We start from the raw sequence: 6,094 nt of genomic DNA on the forward strand, positions 1-6,094 counted from the left end.
CAAGAACAGCTTCGTCCCTGCTGCTGTCAGACTTTTGAATGGACTTACCTTGCATTAAGTACGCCCAAACTATAACTGTAACACTACATTCTGCACTCTCTCGTTTCCTTCTCTATGAATGGTATGCTTTATCCGTATAGCGCGCAAGAAACAATACTTTTCACTGTATACTAATACACAATAATAAATCAAATCAAATCAAATCAAAACTTCTTTCACCAATGTTGTGGACATCTACCCTCATACCTCTTCTTTATGTGGAAAGTGGGCGTTTGGGAATTCAGGGGTGAGGCTAGGGGCGGATTGAAGTTCAGCAGCAAGCAGGACTTGGGGGGCTCCGAAGTCAGAAGGGGGCTCCTGTTGGTGGTGCATACGATCCCCCCTCAGACTCAGAGAGGTATACAGCACGGAAACAGGTCCTTTGGCCCAACATGTCCATGCCAGCTAGGTTTCCTAAACTAAACTAGTCCCTTTTCTCTATGTTTGGTCCATATCCCTCTAAACCTTCCCCATTCATGTACCCGTCCAAATATCTTTTAAATGTTCTAATTGTATCCACCTCTACCAGCCCCTCTGGCAGCTCATTCCATTTACTCACTGCCCTCTGTGTGAAAAAGTTGCCCATCAGGTCCCTTTTAAATCTTTCCCCTCTCACCTTAAACCTATCTCTTCAAGCTTTGGATTCCTCTACCCTGGGGAAAAGACCTTGACTATTCTCTTTTTCTATGCCCCTCATGATTTTATAAACCTCTACAAGGTCACCCCTCATCCTTTTACACTCCAGACAAAAAAGCCCCAGTCTACCCAGCCTCACCTTATAATTCTAACTTTCCAGTCCTAGTAACAACCTTGTGAGTCTTTTTTGCACCAGCTCAATAACATCCTTGCAATAACAGCGACCAGAATTGTACACAGTACTCCGAATGTGGCCTTACCTTCTTGTTGGGATCTAAGCTTGTTTATTTTTGGCCCTCCCCCAGGTAAATCCTCCAACCTAAAATGGAGCCTGGACGGGAAACGGGCCTAAAGTGGCCAACAATTCGGGCAAGGGCAAGTAACTTCTCTGAGGCCTTGCTCACTCCAAGTGCAAAGTTAGGCCATGCAGTTGAAGGAGATATCTGCATTACTAAAGTACCTTCTATATAATACAATAATCTCTTTATAATAATCCCTTCCTCAATGTCAACATAACAAAGGAGATAGACATTGATTTCAGGAAGCGTAGTGGAGGGCACACTCCTGCCTACGTCAATGGGGATGAAGGAAAAATGGTCAAGAACTTCATGTTTTTAGGTGTCCAGATCACCAACAACCTGTCCTGGTCCCCCCATGCCAACACTATAGTTAAGAATGGCCACCAATGCCTCCACTTTCTCAGAAGACTAAGGAAATTTGGCATGTCCACTCCAACTCTCACAAATGCACCATAGAAAAAATTATTTCTGGTTATATCACAGCTTGGTATGGCTCCTGTTCTATCCAAGACCGCAAGAACCTATAAAGGGTCATGAACGAAGCCCAGTCCATTACTCAAACCAGCCTCCCATCTATTCACACCATCGACACTTCCCACTGCCTCAGAAAAGCAGCCAGCATAATCAAGGACGGCACACATCCCAGACATACTCTCTTCCACCTTCTTCCGTCGGGAAAAAGATACAAAAGTCTGAGGACACTTATCAACCGACTCAAGAACAGTTTCTTCCCTGCTGCCATCAGAGTTTTGAATGGACCTACCATGTATTGAGTTAACTTTTCTCTACACCCTAGCTATGACTATAACATTACATTCTGCACCCTCTCCTTTCCTTCTCTATGAATGAAATGCTTTGGCTGTATTGTGCGCTAGAAACGATACTTTTCAATATACCAATACATGTGACAATAACAAATTAAATCAAAATATATAATTTTATTCTATGATATTGCTGTGGCCTCAAACTCAGTACTCAGATTCAATCATTCAGGATGTATCACTAATAATAACCAGACTATCAAGTCCTGGAGCTGATATAGATTAATAATTGTTTCTATGTGCCTATCCACAGGTACTTCAAGGTGGTGGGACAGGTGGAGGAGGTGTTGAAGAAAGGATATGGAATGCGTCCCTTTATTGGGAGAGATATTGAATACAAAGGCAGGGATATAATGGTGGAAATATATAAAACAGTGATTAAGCCACAGCTGAATTTTGTGCACAGTTATGTTAATCTAACAGAAGCTGGCACAGTCAAGAGAGAGGCCTTGTGGAAAGCCCCAGCCAACCTTGACTGTCTTTATTAGGCTGTAAATCTACAAGAGCAGTTTCACCATGGAATTATGGCCAAAATCGTTGAGGCAGGTCAGTGTCAATGACTTTACACATTCAAGAAATTCAATCATTAAGAGAAACAAACGATGATGGTAATAAATGCAGAAAATGCTGGAAAAAACTTGGCAGGTCTGGCAGCACTTCTGAAGAGAGAAATAGAGATTGAGTCCAATGTTTTTTGATGGCTATAAATTAACTATCGATGATGGCGGCGATGCAAAGATTCCGCAGAAGCAGAAATGATGGATAATTTCAAAAGGAAATTGGGTGGGCATTTGAGAGGAAAAATATCCTTGCAAGTTACGGGGATAGAGTGAGGGAAGGGAAGGGGGCGGCATGGTGGCACAACAGTTAGCACTGCTGCCTAGCAGCACCAGGGGCTCAGGTTCGATTCTGGCCTTGGTTTGTCTGTGTGGAGTTTACATGTTCACCCCAAGTCTGCGTGGGTTTCCTCTCGATGCTCCGGTTTCCTTCCCCAATCCAAAGATGTGCATGTTATGTGGATTGGCAATGATGAGATCATACATCATAAAATCCTACAGTGCTGAACATACGAACTCGGAGGAGGAGTAGGTCATCTGGCCCCTCTAACCTGCTCCACCATTCAATAAGATCACTTAAAAACATTCAATGCAGTAGCCTCAACTGCTTCACTGGGCATGGAATTCCATGGATTCACAATCCTTTGTGTGAAGAAGTTCCTCCTGAACTCAGTCCTAAATCTGCTTCCCCTTCTTTTGAAGCCATGGCCCCTAGTTCTTGTTTCACCCACCAGTGGAAACAACTTCCCTGCTTCTATCTTATCTATTCCCTTCATAATCTTATATGTTTCTATATGATCTCCCCTCATTCTTCTGAATTCCAGTGAGTATAGCCCCAGTCTACTCAGTCTCTCCCCATAAGCTGACAAATGGCAGATGGAGTTTAATTTAAACAAATGTAAGATGATGCATTTTGGTAGATTGAACCAGGGCAGGACTTACTCAGTTAATGATAGGGCGCTGGGGAGAGTTACAGAACAAAGAGATCTTGGGGTACAGATTCATAGCTCCTTGAAAGTGGAGTCACAGGTGGACAGAGTGGTGAAGAAGGCATTCGGCATGCTTTGTTTCATCAGTCAGAACATTGAATACAGGAGTTGGGACGTCCTGTTGAAGTTGTACAAGACACTGGTAAGGCAACACTTAGAATACTGTGTGCAATTCTGGTCACCCTATTACAGAAAGGATATTATTGAACTAGAAATAGTGCAGAAAAGATTTACTAGAATACTACGGGGACTTGATGGTTTGACTTAGAAGGAGAGGCTGAATAGACTAAGACCTTTTTTTCTGGAGCGCAGGAGGCTGAGGGATGACCTTATAGAGGTCTATAAAATAATGAGGGGCATAGACAAGGTAGATAGTCAATATCTTTTCGCAAAGGTAGGGGAATCTAAAGCTCGAGGGCATCGGTTTAAGGTGAGAGGGGAAAGATACAAAAGTGTCCAGGGGGGCAATTTTGTTTTCACACAGAGGGTGGTGAGTGTCTGGAACAAGCTGCCAGAGGTAGTAGTAGAGGCAGATACAATTTTATCTTTAAAAAAGCATTTAGATAGTTACATGGGTACGATGGGTATAGAGGAATATGGGCCAAATGCAGGCAATTGGGATTAGCTTAGGGGTTTTAAAACAAAAGAATGGCATGGACAAGTTGGGCCGAAGGGCCCGTTTCCATGCTGTAAACCTCTATGACTCTGTTGGGGATGGGACAGGTTTTTCATCTTGCCTCCCAAGTAGAAAAATGGCACAACGGATCGGCTGGCTGGTGTAGAAATGTTGGGGTAAATTTTCCAGTCCCATCCACTGTGGGAATTGTCAAAGACAGGCAGAAAATTTGACGAGTCATTGAAAAGTCTTTTTTACACAGTGGGTGGTGAATGCCTGGAACGCGCTGCTGCCCAGGGAGGTGATGGGAGCAGATACGATAGCAACATTTAAGGGGCATCTAGATGGATACATGAATAGGATGGGGATGGAAGGATACGGACTCTGTAAGTGCACACGGTTTTAGTTTAGTCAGGCATCGTGATCGGCGCAGGCTTGGAGAGCAAAGGGCCTCTTCCTGCGCTGTAGTGTTCTTCGTCCTGTGTACTCAGGCAACCTCGTCTGCACAGGAACGGAAAATCCCATCCATCATTTGCACTGATTTTATCAGTGACAGCAAGTGGAGGAAACAGGGAATTACTTATCTGCTGTGTTCATTTTTGTTTGTGTCTTCCTGACGAGCGCATACTTTGATCCCAAGTTTTTGGATTTCTCCTTCCCCATCCCTTCCCACTCCCTACCCACACCGCCCCACCCCCCAAACCCCGCAACAGCTTTCCCCCATCTCCACAAGTAGAAATAATTTCTCTGTGCCTACCTTACTTCAAATACTTCCATAAGTGGAGCGGCACAGTGGCACAGTGGTTAGCACTGCTGCCTCACAATATCAGGGAGCTAGGTTCAGTTCTGGCCTCGGGTCACTGTTCGTGTGAAGCAAAGTGATATTGTTGCCATCATTTACAGGCTGCCTTCTATATCCTGATGACATCTATAGTCTCCATAATCTCCACCATTAACATAAAAGTTAACGTGTCAGAAGATTGGTAATCACGGCGGCACAGTGGTTAACGCTGCTGCCTCAAAGCTCCAGGCACCCAGATTCAACTCCAGCCTCAGGTCACCATCTGTGTGGAGTTTGCATGTCCTCTTCATGTCTGCATGGGTTTCCTCCAGGTGCTCCGGTTTCCTCTAACAGTCCAAAAGATGTGTGGGTTCGGTTGAATGGCCATGGTAAATTGCCCCATAGTGTCAATGGGACTAGCTAGTGTAAATACGTGGGGTCAAGGGGAAAGGGCCTGGGTGGGATCGTGTATTTGGGGCAGACTCGATGGGCCGAGTGGCCTCCTTCTGCGCTGTGGGGATTCTATGATTCTATGAATTCTAAAAACCTTTGTCAGACCGTCTCTTTTCACTAGCATTTGGTGATGTTAAAGGAGCAAGATAAATGTCAAGTTGCGTGGGCTGCAACCATTTAGAATGACAGCTCAACACCACCTTACCATAGAACCATAGAACCTTACAGTTCAGAAAGAGGCCCTTCGGCCCATCGAGTCTGCACCAACAACAATCCCACCCAGGCCATCCCCCCATATCCTTACATATTATACCCACTAATCCCTCTAACTTACACATCCCTGGACATTAAGGGGCAATTTCTTCTCAAGAGCGATTAGGGATGGGCAATAAATGCTGGGCTAGCCAATCACACCCACATACCAACAACTACTAAATACAACTATAGAAGCAAATGAGAAGTCAAAAAGAAACTGATGATAATAAATAAAGACATTATAAGCAGATCAAATCACTGAGAGTATTTAAGTCTATAACACGTACAAAGCTATAAAGTAAAACAGATGCAGAAACAGATGCAAAACGGTTTTAGTGACCACAGGGTTAAAGCAGGCTATTTCTGGAGTGCATGAGACCCTACTTTGTGCTCATTTCCGTTACTCTCAGAGCTTAATTAATGACGCAAAAGATGATTACAAACAAACGATAGGCAAGATTCATAGCTGGGGTCACTCGGGACCAGAGCTGCGCAACCACTGAAGCTAAGCAGTGAACAATACACAGCTCTCAGGGAATTGTAGATGGCTCCGTGTTTCTGAGTGGCAGAATCTATCGCCTCCTCGGATCGGGAAGGGAGGAGGATACTCATCCCTGTCAGCGCCTATCAGTGTCCATACCCTCTGAC

Source organism: Carcharhinus amblyrhynchos, chromosome 3 (genome assembly GCF_965287045.1).
Source record: "Carcharhinus amblyrhynchos chromosome 3, sCarAmb.v2.hapA, whole genome shotgun sequence".
Lineage (NCBI taxonomy): Eukaryota > Metazoa > Chordata > Chondrichthyes > Carcharhiniformes > Carcharhinidae > Carcharhinus > Carcharhinus amblyrhynchos.